Source organism: Macrobrachium rosenbergii, chromosome 11, assembly GCF_040412425.1.
Source record: "Macrobrachium rosenbergii isolate ZJJX-2024 chromosome 11, ASM4041242v1, whole genome shotgun sequence".
NCBI classification, from domain to species: Eukaryota; Metazoa; Arthropoda; class Malacostraca; order Decapoda; family Palaemonidae; genus Macrobrachium; species Macrobrachium rosenbergii.
This window is the reverse complement of record NC_089751.1, coordinates 25,161,942-25,183,031: the sequence shown is the minus strand read 5'-3', so window position 1 is coordinate 25,183,031 and position 21,090 is coordinate 25,161,942.

Sequence of the window (21,090 nt, the reverse complement as noted above, 5' to 3'; positions counted from 1 at the left end):
AATAAGTAAATAATAAAAGTATGAAATCCCTTTTAACATTTGAATTTTACAAAAAAGAGAAAAATTTTAAAAATTTTGTTTAATTTATATTCTGAATTTTAATATACCTTTTTAGTATGTATATAAGGAAGTCTGAGTAAATGTATTTTTTGTATGAGAAGATGTGCCTATGTGCAGTTTTAATTTAATTTTAATTCATTCATCTTTGTATCGGATGATCTATTGGGTCCCAGCGCTTGACTTCAGGCCTTGACCTAGTATTTTAATCAAATCCTTCGGGCCAGCCCTATGAGAGCTGAAAGTCAGCTCAGTGGTCTGGTTAAACTACTTTAATAATAGTAATAATAATCACAAAAAAGTGCATTTAGTCATGAAAATATGAAAATACAGTAACCCCCATATTCGTGAGGGATGCGTGCCAACCAACCTCCCCACAAAAAGCTTAATTCTGCGAATACTTAAAACCCTTCTAAGAACACTTAGAACTGCCTATTTGAATAGTTCAAACAAAAAATCTCTAAAAATGCTTATACAGGTATTATCCTACTTACGATGGGGTTAGGTTCCAAAACACCCATTGTTTGTTGGAAAAACGTATCTCGAATATAGCCTAGCCCACGCTATAAAGTATACCCTATACATAGATGGTATAGTAATTATTAATATCAGCTAATTCTGGAGGTTCATGCAGAATGACTTATGATAATTCATTACAAAGAGAAATTGAATAGCAAACAAGAATTAACTTGCCTACACTATGGTATATCGTATACATATAAGGTAGCCTAGCCTACATTATACTGTACTCTATATTCACATATTAATATCGTATTATACAGATGTCAACATAACGAATATATGTCTTTTCCATAGATCTTTTAAAATGTTATGATTTACTTCATTGTATCCAATAATATTGTATATACTGTATTCTTATATTGCTTTTGTATTATAAATTACGATCATAGTGATCAGTGTTTTGGTTTGGAAATCGATTACGCAGTAAGTTTATTTCTCCATATATAACTCAGTTCAGGGAGCTTTTCTTGCTTCTAGTTAGCATAAATGAATCTCTAGATACTTTATTTATATGGGAAGTGTTGTTAAACTGAAATATGTCTCATTGTGAAATTAATTTATTTTTTTCGTTAATAGATGACATTGGCCGTTTGGGAGCATGTTTTTGTGTAAAAAAAATCAAGACTCCATTCGCTATTTTCACTTGATTTCATCATAATATGAGCTTTACGTATGTATCGTTTATCGGCGTAAAAACAGCAGTAATGTGTTCTTTTATGCCCAGTATTTTTTATTAAAATACTTTCTCTCCAATTTTAATTATGGTCGAGTTTCATCCATGTTGCCGATGCACGATAACTTATAGTCATTAGCAGCTTGAACAGTGTTTTCTCAGCTTCAGCTACAACTTACAGCTTAAATTTAGCAGTGTATCTCCTTGCCAATCTTTTATCCATAGTGAATAAAGGGAATAATGTAAAAATATATCAGCCCCATTCTACATAACGTCATTTGTAACATTACTACCGTACAAAGGTTGAAATACAAGCAAAACGGCTGTTGCTATCTGCTTCTGTTAAAAGCAGAACAACAGTTTCTCATTCGGTTGTCTATGGCTGCATGCATTTATGCAAGAGTATAACATTATTAACAATATTTGATCGTTTTCTTTTACTTTTTTAACTAGAAGATGGGATAAAGAGATGGAGGAAAAGAATTTGGTCTATTGTAATTTGGTCTCTCTTGCTGCCTGATTGTACGCTGCTGCCTGCGCCCGCGCGAAATTTAAAAATATTTTATAAATATAATATTGGTATTAATTGCTTACCCCATTGCAAAATCAAATTATCATACTGTAAGGCGAATTATCATAACTTGAGCGCTACCTGGGTACCTGAGCACTTTAATAGTTTTATCACAAAAAGTGTATTTAGTCATGAAAATTATATGAAAATACAGTAATTAGTGAATATTTCTCAGTGAAAAATACCGCAAGTGGGCAAATTTTCTGTTAATAATGTGTTTGTATGTTCCATAGAGAAATCCGCGAATAGGTGAGTGTGAATCGTGAGAACACGAATACGGGGGGTTTACTGTACAGTAATTTCTGAATATTTCTCTGAAAAATACAGCAAATAATGTGTGCATATGTTCCACAGAAATCCTCGAATAGGTGAAGCCGCGAGTCAGGGACCGCAAATAGACGGGGTCCACTGTGCATCCAATTTCATTAAGTGAAACTATTCAGTGTGGGCATGAAATAAAACGAACATATCTCAAACTTGTGGGAGGGTAGATTCAAGATCCCTCGTGCAAGGCTAGGTTGCGCGTAAGTTTGGTATGATCACTAGAGAGAGTATGTCCTGGGATAGAGGGAAGAGCAAGATTGGAGTCTTGCGTAGGCTTAGGAGAACTTATGGGAGGTTAGATTCAAGACCCCTCGTACAAGGCTAGGATGCGCGTAAGTTTGGTATGGTCATTAAAGAGAGAGTATGTTCTGGGGTAGAGGGAAGAGCAAGACCAGAGTCTTGCTTAGGCTTAGGGGAAGAATCTTTACTCACAGAGGCCCTACTTACGGCACGAGCAGCTGCCTTCCTAAGCCTATCTTTCTCCAGTTTAATAAGATGGGATTCAAACTTCTTCCAGCCACAATCATCCCAATCCTTGCCTCCAGAACATGTACCCTCCCTAGAACACACCTGCCCCCCACACTTGGTGCACATGGTATGTGCATCATAGCATCTCTTAATTAATATATTCTTACAGCCCTCGCTACAAAAACGATGGCTGGAAGCACTAGAATTCAACATGGCTAACTAATAGGAAATTAAGCTAATGCAAAAAAAAAAATGAACTGACAAAAGGCACAGCTTAAAAATTAAAGTGAATACTTCACCGATCTTCAAGCAAGCTAAGAAACAATCGACGAATCTTGAAAGCAAGACCTCAGAGAACGACTTGTTTTCAAGAGCGTAGCATAAAATAGAATAACGCTGCTGGCTTCTGTTGCTCCCTCGTTCCCGTTGCAGTGGGCGGTGCCTGTCACACCCTGCTTTGCTGCCCGCAAATTTTAAATTTAGGATGCCGTGCGAGCATAATCGTTAGGAAGTAATTACTTGATAAGTATATATGAAATTTAATTTTATTATAAAAATGTCATTTTCCAGAGTTTAAAACCTAAATATGACCCTAATCATGATCCCAAAGTATTAAGCTAACTTTTAAATGAAGTTAAATTTACTGTAATTTCATTTAAAAGTCATCCTAATACATTACCCTCAAAAAATAAATAAATGGTTGATATAAAAATAGAGTACAGTATCGCAATGGGTAGTGTTTTTGCCACACTAGCACATTTGCAGTAGGTATGTACGTACAGTAAACCCCCAATATTCGCAGGGGATGCATACCACACCCCCCATGAATAGCTAAAATCCGGGAATACTTAAAACCCTTCTAAAAACACTTAGAACTGCCTATTTTGATAGTTCAAACACGGAAAAAAAAACTGTAAAAATGCTTATACAGGTATTATCTTACTTACAATGGGATTAGGTTTCAAAAAGCCCATCATTTGTTGAAAAAAATGTATCTTGAACATAGCCTAGCCTACACTAGGGTACAACATTCTGTACCATGTATACATATATGGTAGCCTAGCCTACACTATAAAGTATACTCTATACATATACGGTATAGTAATTATTAGTATCAGCTACTGTAATTCTGGAGGTTCATGCAAATTGACTTATGATAATTCAGTACAAAGAGAAATTGAATAACAAACAAGAATTAGCTTAGTCTACACTATGGTATATCGTACACTACATATACAGTAGCCTATCCTACATTATACTGTACTCTATATTCACATATTAGTATAGTATTATACAAACACCAACATACAAATATGCATTTTTTCCATGGATCTTTTAAAATGTTATGCTTTACTTCACTGTTCCAATATTGAATATATTTGTATATTGCTTTAGTATTATAAATTGCGATCATAGCGACCAATGTTTTGGTTTGGAAATCAATTATGCAGTAAGTTTATTTCACCATATTTAACCCAATTCAAGTCGCTTTTCTTGCTTCTAGTTAGCGTAAATGAATCTCTAGATACTTTATTTATATGGGGCAAGGTTATTTTTCATTATACGAAGTGTTTTTAAGTTGAAGTATAACTTAAGTACATCTTGTTGTGAAATTAATTTAGCTATTTTTTTCGTTGATAGATGACGGCGTTTAGGGGGCTTTTTTTTTTGTGTGTGTGTGTGTGTGTGTGTGTAAAAAAAATCAAGATTCCATTCACTATTTTCACTTGATTTCATCATAATATGAACTTTACCTATTTATCTTTTATCGGCATGAAAACAGAAATATGTGTTCTTTCATACCCAGTAGTTTTGATTAAAATACTCTCCAATTTTATTTACAGTCGAGTTTCATCCATGTTGCCAGTGCACGATAATTTATAGTCATCAGTAGCTTGAACATTGTTTTCTCAGCTTCAGCTACAACTTGTAGCTTAAATTTAGTATATCTCCTTGCCGATTTTTATCCATAGCAAATAAGGGTATAATGTAAAAATATATCAGTCCTATTCTACTGAACGTCATTTGTAACATAAATACAGTAATTGTTTACTACCGTACAGTGGTTGAAATACTGTACAAGCAAAACAGCTGTTATTATTTGATTTGGTTATAAGCAAAACAACAGTTTCTAGTTAGGTTGTTTATGGCTGTACGCATTTACATGAGAGTAACGGTACTATAACGAACCCTAATTCCTGTGGGGCCGTTAGGTTCTTTAAAAATAAGATTTAAGCACTGGGCACTAGGAGAGTTCTGAAGGACTGTGACAATATCAAGGAGAAGGGTGCCAAAGAAAATACTCAAATTACCTTAAAAATATTTATTAACATTATTACTATAATAAAAAAAAAACAGTCAATAATAATGGACAAACATAACTTTGCACAATAATAATAACCCATAAATAAAAACAATTCAAATCAGCAATAAAACAGTCATTAATAATAGACATACATAACATTGCACAATAATAGCATGAGCCACACTTGCTTCACCAACAATAACAATCATAAAAAACCAGGAGTTGTACTCACTCCAACACATAACAATAACTCGTCATATATTAATGACAACCATAACCATCGTATATTAATGATCATAATAACTTTGTCATATATTAATGACAACCATAATCGCAAAAGATCCATGCACAGAGAGAGAGAGAGAGAGAGAGAGAGAAACTTTAAGAGCCACGAAGACGACTATCTGCCACAGAAGAACACCTTCTGGAAAAAACCAGGGCTACACACGAGTCTCCCACTCTCTTGAGGGACAAAATCCTCAGGAGCCACCATTGCACACTTACATGCCGATACCATCTCCTCGGGAACTAGGTCAAGGTCCTCCTCCGCTGTCTACAGAAAACCATCGCCAGCTACTTCTAAAAACAATCATTGGCAGACAATCTCTGTTACTGCTGCCATCACCAGCCACAAGGTGATACTTGAAATCCACCGCTGCTGTGTTCTCCTCCGAGAACTAGATGGTGTGCTGCGTGGAATCTGACTGACTCTGAAAAAAAAACGGAGAGACGAATGACACCTTGCCTCCGTACAGAAAATACTGGAGAGCAGGTAAACAATTAAAACAAGATACTTTAAAAACAAGACAAACCATCAGAAAATCTGACAGTACTAACAATACTTTAACTTTTTTAACCCTTAAACGCTGACTGGACATATCGTAAGTCGACTAAAATTGTCTGTTGGGTGACGAGTGGACGTACCATATGTCGACTACAAAAAATTTCAACCTTCGGTCAACTTTGACTCGACTGAAATGGTCGAAAAACGCAATTGTAAGCTAAAACTCTTACATTCTAGTAATATTCAATCATTTACCTTCATTTTGCAACAAATTGGAAGTCTCTAGCACAATATTTCGATTTATGGTGAATTTTTGAAAAAACTTTTTCCTTACGTCCGCGCGGTAACTCGGCCGAAAACTACAGAAATTCTTTTGTCATTTTGTTGTAATTTTTGCAGCGTTTTATATTAGTTGTTACATAAAGTTTTATATATGAAAATGTATGCAATTTCATGTAAAATACAACAAAAAAACCCATGGTTGTAGCTTTTATCAGTTTAGAAATATTTTCATATAAGTCACGATAAGTGCCAAAATTTCAACCTTCGGTCAACTTTAACTCGACCGAAATGGTCGAAAAACGCAATTGTAAGCTAAAACTCTTACATTCTAGTAATATTCAATCAAGTACCTTCATTTTGCAACAAATTGGAAGTCTCTAGTATAATATTTCGATTTATAGTGAATTTTTAAAAAAAAATTTCCCTTACGTCCGCACGCGGTAACTTGGCCGAACATCTCAGAAATTATTTGGTCACTTTGTCGTAATGTTTGCACCGTTTTATATTAGTCGTTACATAAAGTTTTATGTGTGAAAATGTGCGCAATTTCATGTAGAATACAACTAAAAATAACTCATAGTTGTAGCTTTTATCAGTTTGGAAATATTTTCATATAAATCATGATGTGCCAAAATTTCAACCTTCGGTCAACTTTAACTCGACCGAAATGGTCGAAAAACGCAATTGTAAGCTAAAACTCTTACATTCTAGTAATATTCAATCATGTACCTTCATTTTGTAACAAATTGGCAGTCTCTAGCACAATATTTCGATTTATGGTGAATTTTTGAAAAAAAAAAAAAAAAAACTTTCGTTATGTCCGCGCGGCGGTAACTTGGCCGAACATCTCGGAAATTCTTTCATCACTTTGTTGTAATGTTTGCACTGTTTTAGTTGCTACATAAAGTTTTATCTATGAAAATGTGCGCAATTTCATGTAGAATACAACAAAAAATACAGTAACATGGTTGTAGCTTTTATCAGTTTTGAAATATTTTCATATAAATCACGATAAATAGAAAAAGTTCTACCTTCGGTCAACTTTAACTCGACCGAAATGGTAAAAAACTGCAATTGTAAGCTAAAACACGTTGTCTAGTAATATTCAATCAATTACCTTCATTTTGCAACAAATGGGAAGTCTCTAGCACAATATTTCGATTTATGGTGAATTTTTGAAAAAAAAATTTTTATGTCCGCGTGTTACAAATTCATGCATCATTTTGTGGTAATATTTTCTCTGTGTTTCTTTGATCGTTTTACAATTTGTTATATACCAAAATCATCGCAATTTAGTGTACAATACAAAGAAAAAAATAACTCGTTAGCTTTAATCGTTTTGCTCACAGCGCGATTTGTATACAATTATATATGAAATTTTTTTTTGCGCTGTCATATATTTCAATATTTATATATGATAATGATATTTTTTTTCATTTCTGATGGTTGCATACTAAACTTCAGGCAATGAGAAAAAAAGGAGCCAAAAATGAACTCTTAATCTTAAAAACTAAGAGTACTGTGATTTTTTGAAAAAAACTTTTTTTCTGCTTCGGCGCTAGCTCCCGAACGCTGCCGGCATACGACAGACTCTTTTGTAAATAGAGGCTCGGCGTTCAAGGGTTAACTAAAAGTTGGGATAAAGAGATAGAGGAAAAGAAGTTGGTCTATTATAATTTGGTCTCTCGCTGCCTGCGCGAGATTTTAAAATATTTTATAAATATTGGCATATAGGTATAAATTGCTTATCCCATTGCAAAATCTAATTATTGTAATGTGAATTATTGTAACTCAAATACTACCTTGGTACCTGAGTATTTTAATAGTTTTATCACAAAATTAGTGAATATTTCTCAGTGAAAAATATTGCGAATGGGCGAAGTTTCCACGAATAATGTGTATACCTGTATATGTTCCAAAAGAAATCCGCGAATCGTGAAAACGTGAATACGGGGGTTTACTGTATACTAATGTTACCCCGAATTCATGGGATGCCTTTTCTTTTTCACTCACACGAGTTAAAGGCGTTTTCTTGTGTCACTAGGTAAGCTTCATAAATCTCAGTCATATTGAGGTACACAATTCAATAAAATAAAGAAAACGTACGTAATGTTCGCAGAGGGCAAATGTAAAATTCAGTCAGTTCAGAATTATGTACTGTACAGGTAAAGATGTACAGAGAAATAATTTGTAAAAATATGTATGAGTGCTAACTACAAACGAGAGAGAGAGAGAGAGAGAGAGATGTATGCACATTAAAAATATTGGACTGTAATACAAATTTTCCAATCCAATTTTACACTTAAAAGCATGAAAACTTAAAAAATATTTCAAAAATTTAACAAACACTTTCTTTAGGAGTATCACATCTTTGAAAAGTGCAGTAATTTGCGAATGGGTATCACATCATGCAAAAGTACACTAACTGTATGTGCTGTAATTACATATACAGATTGCACCAGCACTTTTCTCCAAGGTTAACAAAGTAATTTTCTTAGAACGACACTAATACAACTCTTAGTTATGTCTCTGATATGTTTTAGTATGTTAACCCTTAAACGCCGAGCCTCTATTTACAAAAATGTCTCCCGTATGCGGCGTTGGGAGCTAAGCGCCAAGCGGAAAAAAGTTTTTTCAAAAAATCACAGCACGCTTAGTTTTTAAGATTAAGAGTTCATTTTTGGCTCCTTTTTTCTCATTGCCTGAAGTTTAGTATGCAACCATCAGAAATAAAAAAATATCATATATAAATATTGGAATATATGACAGCTAAAAAAAAAAAAACTCATATAATTGTATACAAATCGCTGTAAGCAAAACGGTTAAAGCTAATGAGTTACTTTTTTTAGTTGTATTGTACACTAAATTGCGATGATTTTGGTATATAACAGATTGTAAAACGATCAAAGCAACACAGAGAAAATATTATCACAAAATGGTGCATGAATTGTAATGCGTGAACGTAAAAAATGTTTTTCAAAAATTCACCATAAATCGAAATATTGTGCTAGAGACTTCCCGTTTGTTGAAAAATGAAGCTAATTGATTGGATATTACTAGACTGTAAGTTTTTTAGCTTACAATTGTAGTTTTTGACCATTTCGGTCGAGTTAAAGAAGACCGAAAGTCGAATTTTTTCTATTTATTGTGATTTATATGAAAATATTTCAAAACTTATAAAAGCTACAACCATGAGTTATTTTTTGTTGTATTGTACATGAAATTGCGCACATTTTCATATATAAAACTTTATGTAACGACTAATATAAAACGGTGCAAATATTATGACAACGTGATTTAAAGAATTTTTGAGATGTTGGCCGAGTTATGTAACGTAAGGAAAAAGTTTTTTTAAATTCACCATAAATCGAAATATTGTGCTAGAGACTTCCAATTTATTGCAAAATGAAGGTAAATGATTGAATATTACTAGAATGTAAGAGTTTTAGCTTACAATTGCATTTTTCGACCATTTCAGTCGAGTTAAAGTTGACCGAAGGTTGAAATTTTGGCAGTTATCGTGATTTATGTGAAAATATTTCAAAACTGATAAAAGCTACAACCATGAGCTATTTTCTGTTGTATTCTACATGAAATTGCACATATTTTCATATATAAAAGTTTATGTAACGACTAATGTAAAATGATGCAAACATTACGACAATGTGACGAAAGAATTTCTGAGATGTTCGGCCGAGTTACTGCGTGCAGACGTAAGGAAAAAGTTTTTTTGTTCAGAAATTCACCATAAATCGAAATATTGTGCTAGAGACTTCCAGTTTGTTGCAAAATGAAGGTACATGATTGAATATTACTAGAATGTAAGAGTTTTAGCTTATAATAGCGTTTTTTTACCATTTCAGTCGAGTTAAAGTTGACCGAAGGTTGACATTTTGGCAGTTATCATGATTTATATGAAAATATTTCAAAACTGATAAAAGCTACAACCATGAGTTATTTTCTGTTGTATTCTACATGAAATTGTGCATATTTCCATATATAAAACTTTATGTAACGACTAATATAAAACGGTGCAGACATTACGACAACGTGACGAAAGAATTTCTGGCGCAGACATAAGGAAAAAGTTTTTTTCAAAAATTCACCATAAATCGAAATATTGTGCTAGAGACTTCCAATTTGTTGCAAAATGAAGGTAAATGATTGAATATTACTAGAATGTAAGAGTTTTAGCTTACAATTGCGTTTTTTTACCATTTTGGTCGAGTCAAAGTTGACTGAAGGTTGAAATTTTGGCAGTTATCGTGGTTTATATGAAAATATTTCCAAACTGATAAAAGCTACAACCATGGGTTGTATTTTGCTGTATTTTACATGAAATTGCGCACATTTTCATATATAAAACTTTATGTAACGGCTAATATAAAACAGTGCAAAAATTACGACAAAATGACGAAAGAATTTCTGAAATTTTCGGCCGAGTTACAGCTGGCGTAAGGAAAAAGTTTTTTTTTTCAAAAATTCACAATAAATCGAAATAATGTGCTAGAGACTTCCAATTTGTTGCAAAATGAAGGTACATGATTGAATATTACTAGAATGTAAGAGTTTTAGCTTACAATTGCGTTTTTCGACCATTTCGGTCGAGTCAAAGTTGACCGAAGGTTGAAATTTTTTGGAGTCGACGTACGGTACGTCCACTTGGCACCCAACAGACAATTTTAGTCAACGTATGATACGTCCAGTAGGCTTTTAAGGGTTAACGAATTCATTTTATCAAACCAGCGCGACTGAACAACCTCATCTCGACGTCGTGTGAGGTCCTGGTGACAAAGACTTTGCGAATGGACATAATACAGTAACTGTACCGCCTTTGTATCATATTTATGTACAAAAATATAATTAATGCAAATTTTCCATACCAATTTTACACTTAAAAGCATGAAAACTTATAAATATGCTTTAAAAATTAAACAAACACTATCTGCAGGGGTATCATCTTTGAAAAGTGCAGGAACTTTGCAAATGAGTATCACATCTTGTAAAAATACACTAACTGTAGGTGCTGAATTACCTTTTTCATATTTATGCATGTACAAAAATGAAAAAAATAAATTTTTCATACAGATTGTACACATAAAAGCATGAAAACTTTTAAATTACTGCAAAAATTAAACATAAACACTTCTGCAGGGTTTCTCGAAGATTTTGCAAATGTCATGTGTCGGTAAAAAAATCACGTATGCCACTTAGCTGGGTTTCAGTGAAAAGTTCACGTCTGTAAATTCATGCAACTCGAATTGCTTAAGATCGCGGTATTACTGCACTGTGTTCTACAACACACTATACATTGTCATATCAAGGGTCTGTAAACATATTGGGTCAAAACTGAGTTTCCTTATCAAATAATACATTATCATATCAAGGACCCATAAACAAACAAAGTCATTAACACAATATTTATTTATTCTTACAGAAGTCAACTGATGATTTATCCTTTTAATGCTTTTAACTATTTTAAGTCTCAAAAATTTAAGTGTTGCATCAATTTTTTTTTTTTTTTAGAAATGCAAACAGTATACAGGCAGTTCCCTGTTACCGGCGGGTGTTCCGTTCCTGACAGCATAACGATACCCGAAAATCGGCGATAAGAGTGCCGATCCCTGGTTATCGGCACTGATATCTGGTTATCGGCGCCGACAACCAGGGATCAGTGTCGATAACCGGGGATCGGCGCCAATAACCGGAGATTGGTGCACATCGGTGCTGAAAATCCAGTTATCGTCGTCACTAGACAACCCCGTAAAACTAGATAGCCAGTAACCAAGGCCGCCGTTAACCGAGGACTGCCTGTATAGTCACAGCAGTGTAAAAGGAACAAGTGAGTGTAAAATAGCCTATGGGTTTGACCTCTCACTTTTACCTGAATTTACTTTCACTGTTGGTTCTGGAAGACTGTTTGCAAATATCTTAACCATTTTTATAACATTGATTAGTATGAGTCTTTCAGAAATATTATCCTTAACAAGGCAACATTTATGAATTAGATTCTTCTTTAACCAACTACAGTATATAATTCCGTCAGTTATCCACATATATACTATCTGCAACTCCGCATTATCTGCATGCAGTGGCAACCCCCCAGAATATATATACATGAATACATGTACAACAAACAAAAATTAATAAAAAGTCCTCTGTCTCATTGTCAATGCTGCGTGGGCAGATAAATGTGATAATGCTGTTAACAGTTCATATAGAACACTGAGAAAGGGGTACTATGTGGGATAGACCAGGTTAATTGTGCTCGGGGGAAGGGAGCCAGTTTCCAGAAGAACAGTGAGGGCTGGAAGGTCCCTCATCTGCTTGGGGGCCTTCATGAATTTTTGGCTTGAGCAATATCATATACAATACATAATTTGCTTGTCGCCTTTGAATGGCTGATTGAGATGCATCATGACTACCCATGTCATAGAGGTTTCCTAATTTGATTGGCAGCTTGTGTTTATGCAGATTAATCTCCCCTGCTGCTCAGGAGTCTTCCCCTTCTCACTTCTCTCATCTCCTCACATCCAGAAAATTGTAGGTTAAATATAATTTCTTAATATCTTGTATTTAAAGTATTTCCCGATGTCAAGATGCTCCAAACTTGAAGATGCACCTCACTTTTAATTTTTAAAATTTTGAAAGCAAAAATATGGTGGCAACACTTGTGACTTGATTGCTCTATTTTGGTTATTTTGCTGCACACTTTGACCTCGGTGCATGGAAGAAGTGTGAATCGACTAGTGTAACATATTAATTATTGGAAATTTGTTACTTCATTTAATATAAAAAACTTTTTGCTTTGTTTTTCCGGTCATAGGTTTTAATATTGAATATGCTTTTCTGAAGTTGACTTGCCAGCAAACTGAAAAACTTTAATAGATTTTGAAGTAAAGTCTGAGTACAGTACAGTCGACCCCTGGTATTTGTGGGGGATGCATACCACTACCCCCGCGAATAGTTAAAATCTGCAAATACAGGAAACCCGGTTTAAAAATGCTTATAGCTACCAAATATATTCATCAGAAATTATTTTGATAGTTCATGTTCGGGGTTACGACGCAGCATCCCGGAAGAAAACCAGAATAATTAAAAGGTTTTTTTGATGTAAAACTCAATAATAATGCAGTTTACATCGTTTTCAATGCAGCATTAAAAGTAAGGTTTCTTATGATTTTTATTTTAATAGTTTTATCGACGGCGCAAGAACGGAAATTGAATTTAGTGAAACCCCTCTAAAAAAAAAGTGTTTTGATAGTTCAAAGCACCAAAACCCATTAAAAATACAGAATAATTTAAGTTTTATCACAAAAATTGAATTTAGTAAAAATTATATGAAAATACAAAATACCAAAAATACCACAAAGAGGCAAATCTTATGCAAGTAATGTGTATACTGTGTATGTTCCATAGAGAAATCCGTGAATCGTGACCCCACAAATCTAGGGGGCAGACTGTATAAACTGCCCAACCTTGTTGCATCAAATTTTCTTTGCCCAACAGTTCTCAGCCTGTGTATGTGTGAATGCACAGACAGTCACCACCCTACTTAAGAACATTCAGAGATACAAACAGACAGGGTCACAAGTTAAAATTGTGTTTGGTACACTCCCTTTGCCACCTTTATGTTCAAATATTGCTCTTCACCTCTACTCTGCTTGTAAGAATTTTTGCAAAGAACAGAACATAAGTCAGAAGAAGAACCTGTTCCTTTAATCCCTTCCCTGATTATCCTGAGTACTGTATTCTTGTGATTACCTACCATGTACAGTATTCTTACAATTACGAGAATACAATAGAACCCCCGGTCCTTGACTGTACTAGAACTTGACATAATCGGATTTCAACACGAAATGTTGAGTAAATTTTGTGTTGGAGCTCAAACAACAAACCGGAATCTGACCCGATGAATCATATGATGTTTTAGAAAAAAGAGTTTCAGGCGGCTGCCGTTAGTTGGCGTTGTTGGTGGCGTTCTTCCCATGCTTATTTAAAAGCATTTAAAGCTCACACATGCTGCTGCTGCTGCTGCTGTTGAAAAACAAGCCAGATTATCACATTAAATTAATAACACAGTATTTATAAGCTGAATTACTGTATGTCTGTTATCATAAAATTAAGAAAAATTTCGTAAATTACGTCGGAAGTACCCGATACACCACCAGGATGGTGCTGTGGTTTGTTTACATCTGCCACAAGCTGCCGAGTTCCGATGTAATTTACGAAATTTTTCTTAATTTTATGATAACAGACATACAGTAATTCGGCTTATAAATACTGTATTATTAATTTAATGTGATCATTATTAACAACAGTTTTCATGTGTACCCATTGCAGTACATTCTGGTAGTGCCTATAGGCTACCTAGCCTAGCCTGTGGCACTCGGTCTATCATCGGTAATACGGCCGCATTGGTCATAGGCCAATTTTTTTGATACAGTACGCATTTAAAAATGTAAAAAGTGCTTCTGATATGGTAAGTTATTCAACCCTGAACTTATTTAATTGTAATTTGTGTAAAGTTTTGTATAAAAAGGCAAGGTTAGGGTAATGACTGGTGGTCAGGAATGGATTAATCCATTTTCAGTTATTTCTTATGGGAGAAATTAACTCAGAATTCGTCAAAATCGAATCTCGACACTTCTTCTGGAACGAATTAGCGTCGAGGACCGAGGTTCTACTGTACTCGTAAAATATCCCTACTTATTTCTATCTTCCTGATTTAACTTGTTCGTTGATGAATTCCCTTTTTCTGTATTTCCTCTCGTTCTTTGATAAATTCCCATTTTCTATACTGTACTTCCTTTCCCTATATGAAAAGTTCAGTATGTATTTTTGTCAATAAATGGTGGTGTGCATTGTTTACTGTACTTTGTGAACTTCCATTGTCAGATGCTGCTCATACGAAATTCTCTCCAAGTTCATAACTTTCAAAGTATGGAAAAAATACTAAATTTTTAATCTTGCATGAATATACAGTACACCCCTCGTATTCGCGTTCTCATGATTCGCGGACTCACACATTTGCGGGTTTCTCTGTGAAACATATCTAGCCATTATTCGCGGAAAATTCGCCCATTCGCTGTATTTTTCACTGAGAAATATTCACTAATTACTGTATTTTCATATCATTTTCATGAATAAATGCACTTTTTGTGATAAAACTATTAAAATACTCGGGTATATGCATTTTTACAGGGTTTTTCTGTGTTTAAACTATCAAAATAGGCAGTTCTAAGTGTTTTTAGAGGGGTTTTAAGTATTCACTGATTTTAGCTATTTGCCCGGGGGCGGGGGGTGGGACGCATCCCCCCGAATACGGGGGGTTCACTGTAAATTTTTTTTCTTCTTACCTTTCTAACGTCCAAAGTAATTCTTTATAATACTGCATGATTTAAAAATAAAGTGAAAATAGTACAATCTATGACTCCAGAGTTAATTCTGGTGGAAAGTAAACATCAACAAAAATTGTGCACTACATATTAAAAACCAACTGACGAACAATTTAGGATACAAACAGCCGTCTGGAACGTAACTCGTTAGTAAGTTGAGTATTGACTGAATGTATGTTTGTGTGTATGCTTACATGTATGTAAAGTAAAGTACAGTATGTACTTCCTGTGTGTTTGCTTGCCTTTCTTTTTCCTCTTTGGGTTATTCTTTATTGGTGTTTATATGGTATGGTATATGAAAATTTACAAATTCTTAATTGTTTAAAACACCATTCACTAATCCACTCCATGTCACAATTGAATGGTGTAGTCAGTGGGGTATGAGGCTGAACTCCATCACAGTTGATTAGCAGATCTCATACAGATTTTCCACCCCATCTTCCCCTTCAGGTGGATGGGACTCTGCTGAATGAGTCAGGAGCTTTAACTATTCTTGGTGTAACTTTTAACTCACATCTCACTTTTGAGAAAGATGTAATAAAAGTGACAGTAAATGTTGTACAAAATTAGGTATTGTATGTAAGGCCTCATATATTTATAACAGTGATAAAATCAGTGCAACCTGTTCTAGGTCAGTTGTCCTTCCTTTACTAGGATACTGTTCTCTGGTGTGGATGTCTGCTTCTGCCAGAGATTTATCTCTTTTAGATAGAGTGGTTCATGGTGGTAGGCTTATGTTTCCTAAAATTAGCAGTTATGACTTGGACCATTGACAGATGGTCTCTGTCAATGGGATGGTATATTTCACAGGGAGCAGCAAGTTGCTGTTGTTGGGATCTTTATTGGTGAACCAAGACCCATTGTGTTTGGAGTTCCACAGGTTAGTGTTGTTGGTCCAATGTTATTTTTAGTGTATACAAGTGATATGTTTGTTGACCTGGAAAACCAGGTCAACAAACATATCACTTGTATACACTAAAAATAACATTGGACCAAGAACACTAACCTGTGGAACTCCAAACACAATGGGTCTTGGTTCACTAATAAAGATCCCAACAATAGCAACTTGCTGCTGCCTGTCTGTAAGTGTAAGCAAATCTTGAAGTAACCTTGAAACATATCATCCCATTCCAAGATTCTGAAGCTTATAAATGAGTGTCTTGTGATTACTAAATCAAAAGCAGCACTAAAATCTATTTGACTTACTCTACACTCAAAACCCTAATCAAGGTTCTCTTGCAAGTGGCATGTCCAACCTAAAAGACATAGCAGGTACCTAACTTCTTCTTGTATGCATATTGACTATCAGCTAACAGTCCTTTAGATTCCACATACTGTACTTATATAGTGGTTTAAAAGTAAATTTTTCTGGAACTTTATAGGGGATCGTAAACTTTGCTAAGTTGAAAGTTGATGTGTTGATGGATGGTAGCACTGGTCTTAATGGAATACTATCTTTGTGTATTTTTTGGTAAACCATATAAGACAACAGGATAACAAATAGAAGCATATAAGCATTTATTTATACTCTTCTTCTGCTGTTATTGCTTCCTTCGTGATATCCCTCACTATTTTTCCTCCTTTTCATATACTATTTCTTATTTTTCATTTCTACGAAGGCTGGGTTGGATGAAAGGTCTTATATTGCCTCTACCTTCATTTGCATGGCATATGCTTAACTTTAAAAGATGCTTCACCCTGTCGGAGGAAAATGGATTGAATTATCACAAGGAATGCTGTATGTAAGGAGTGTGAGGTTTATTTTATTGCACAATTTTGCGAGTTGGTGCGCAGTAGATTTTGCCGTACTTTTTCTTTTTAATGATCGTGAGTGAGGTTGGTAGTTCCTTCAGTGTATTGTAGTCTTCTATAGCTACAAATAACCTTTGGCCCACTTTTTTTTTCATTAGCATTTTCACTATCATCTGCAAACAGGGATTTAGAATTTAGGGTTATGTGTCAATCTTTGATGACTGTTCTCTATTGACATAATTGTAGGAAAATGTCAGCATTTTTCTTGTGAAGAGTAAATGAACGGATGTAGAAATTGTCAAACGTCGAAAGTTAAAATGGGTACAGTTTTCTGCTCGGGAGCTAGAGGAGTTGTGTCAATGGAGTGTTGTCCTAAGTAAGGAAGTTGAAGTTGTGTTTCTGGAACCATGACTTTCAGGTGACTGCTGGACTGCACAATGAGCCAGCAGGTGGTCAGAATTAAAATTTTGACCTTTCCCAATTATTGAAACAATTAATGAAAATCAAAAATACATATACTGTATCAAGGACAAGGGAATGCAATATTCTGAATTGTAAGCAACTCCCTGACCCAGTCCTATGCAGGCTGAAACATGATCAAACTTGTTACTCTTGGTTGTTCACTGCTTCCTCATGCAAAACCTTGTCATTGTTTCTTTAGCTGCTGTTCGTGAAGTGTGTGTTGTAGAGATTTGTTTATATTTTTATGCTTCTATTTTGTGTATTATTAACTGTACTTAAGGCCTTGTTCTTTATTTTTGTGCCAAATAAGTTGATAATAGCTGCATTCACAATGTTACTCCTATTTTATTAAGAACCTTTGTATACATAAAAGCTTATAATGGGGTACAAAAAATTGCAAAGGTTTGCAAAGATTGGCAGTGGTGCCAAGTGTTAAGTAATTCTATCCCAATTTATGCCACAAAGTACTTTCTCCTACTTTATGCAACTTTGTTGACAGTGCGCATGAACATTCAATAAACTATAGAAAAAATAATCATAAATAATGCAGATGCTTTGTCTAAGACTATTGCTGATCTATTAAGTTGTTTACTTTTCAGAAAGTTTTTGATTATTAGATGAATTGAAATGGATGTTGGTAATCAATATCTCTTTGGGGAAGCGAGTCAAGCGATAAAAGATGGCATTATCCATAGTTTTAATAATGGGAGATTGAAAAAGTTCTTGCTAGGAAAGATTGAACTCATTATAACTGACAATACTTTAGGAACAAATATTGTGTGTAACTTTCTTAAGAACTTGAAAGTCAAATGGAAGCGTGTTAACAGAAAGAGAAATCTATTTCATAGTAAGTACAGAGATTGGCATGCAAATAAAGTGTATCAAGAGCCAGTTAATGAATCTTGTGTGAAATCTCGAGGACGACCTTGCGCAAAGAGTTTTCAGGGTTCATCAGATAGAACAAAAAGAAGAAAAACTGCAGAACTTGTGAATGTATCTCCTCATAGACTTGCTTTTGCTACATCTAGAGTTCTTAGAAAAGAAGGTCAACCAAGATTGGGCAAAGCTTTAGCCCAAGTTTCCACTGAGAGTCCTTCAACCTCATCAGGAAATAATACAGAACATTCTTTCTCTGCAAATGAAGCCCTGGCATTAATTCTAGACCGTAGCCTTTCAAAAAAAAAAAAAAAAAAATCTCTGGAATAAAGCAATTGATAAGAAATCAAAACTCTTTCCTCCATATAACGATGTTCGTTTTGCAAAAGAAAAATGCTTACCTTCTCCTCCTGAAGCATGGCTAGTTACTGACTGTTCTGCAGCAGTGACCTTACAAGACCTGATAGATCATACAACAAGAAGGATAATTAGAGAAACTTATGAGAAGGAAGTAGATTTGGAGATGTTAAAATTAATATGCAAGGTGGGATTTGATGGCACAACAGGTAAAGCATTTGTAAGCAAGTACGAAGTGGTAACGAGGAACGGGATGTTATGTCTGAATCCTGTTTATTTGTTACTTACATGGTGTCTCTACAGCAGAGTGGAGTTACAGAAAAAAATGAGGAAGTAGGTGTGTGGAGAAATAGTAAAACCTCCTCTCTATTTTTTTTTTTGTAGACCAGTAAGGTTCAAATTCATTAAGGAAACTTCAAAAGTCTTATTGGTAGAAGAGCAATACTTTCAACCAACACAAATTGAAAACAGCATTAGTGTCATTCATAAAGTGAGCTTGACAATGATAGATGGGAAAGTAGCATCTTCATTATCTCTAGTCAGCAACTCGATGCAATGCTGTTCATAGTGTGGGGCATCACCCAAGCAAATGAATGACATAGACAAAGTTTCAAATAGGCCCTTGTCAAAGGATGGAATCATGTATGGATTGTCAACTCGCATGCCTTGATAAGATCTGTGGAATGCTGTTTACTGTACATCTATCATACAAAATACCTATAAAGAAATGGCAAGCAAGAACAAAAGAAGAAAAGGCAAAGGTTCAGGAACAGAAATCCAGAATACAAAAGGCCTTCCGTGATCAAACAGGGTTAGTGATAGATATGCCAAAGCAATCAGGCTTTGGTACATCAAATGATGGAAATACCCCTAGAAGATTTTTCCAACTTGCTGAAACATCGAGTGAAATTCTTGGACTTAAGATAGATTTGTTGAAGAATTTACACATCATCTTGTGTACATTATCATCTTGACTGGATATTAATGTCACAGCATTTAAATCCTTCTGCATAACCACTGCTAAAATTTAAGTGGAAGACTATCATTGGTATTATATGCCTCAGAGCTTGCATAGGATTCTTATTCATGGAGCTACTGTAATAGAGCAGTTCAATCTAGCAGTTCAATCTTCCAATTGGACTTTACTCTGAAGAGGCATAGGAACCTAAGAATAAAGATTTCAAGAAGCTCAGAGAGTCATTTTGCCGTAAAATATAAGCAAAAAAACTAAAGGTTTAATGAGACGGCTATTCTGCTCTTCAGATCCCGTAGTGAGGAACCAGAAAAAGGATTTTGACAAAGGAAAAATCTATTTCTGGGGAGGGGCCCGAGTCACCCGGTGAAATAGTCCATTCAGCACTTATTTCTAGGTAATTCTGTTTGCTAGGTACCAGAGAAAAGCTAAATGTAAAGCTGGGGTTACTACCCCAGAGCGACTCAAGAAATGGAGTCGTGTATGGTAAAGGGTGAGATTGTCACAATCATGGGACCCTGCCTTATAAAGATTCCCAATGTCAAAAGTCCCAACGAGAGAGGTGCCGATACAAACCCATGCACTACTCGCGGACTGTACACAAGGCAACGCTAGTCGCATTCCATGTTAGCACCCACCCCACCAGAATGATGTTTACCATGGGAGGGAGAGAATGAAAAACAGGGTGGGTCACCGGGTGACACAGGCCCCTCCCAGAAATAGATTTTTCCTTTGTCAAAATCCTTTTTCTGGATCGGGTCCCGTGTCACCCGGTGAAATAATAACAGAGAAATAAATATCATTCTTATGCTATTAAAGACAATGAACTGCTTGTAAGGGAATAACTGAGGCAGTGAAGGGAAAGTGACTAAGAATCAGAAAGGGAACCAGAGAGGGACAACATTCCCTGCCGCCACCGTAGGGAATTTAAGAGCTTTTAAAGATTTCAAACAGTAACGTTTGAAAACTAGGGGAGAATTCCACCCTGAACATTTGGTAAGGTCCTTGAAATTCATGTAATGAAAATAATTAATGTAAGTGGCCACTGCTCTAATATCATGAGCTTTGGAATGAACCTGAATAGGCTTGTTTAAGAAAATACAAAACTTGCTGCCTAATAGCAGGCACTACCCCTGATGTGGGGAAACCAATATGGTTGGTTCCGCTAGACAGGACAGACAGTACAGGAATACTAGCACTAGAAGCTGAGCTGATTAAAATTAGGGTCTTCCCCAACAAGGAAAGGTAAGAACAAGATGATTGTTGGTTACCGAAGTTAACTCCGA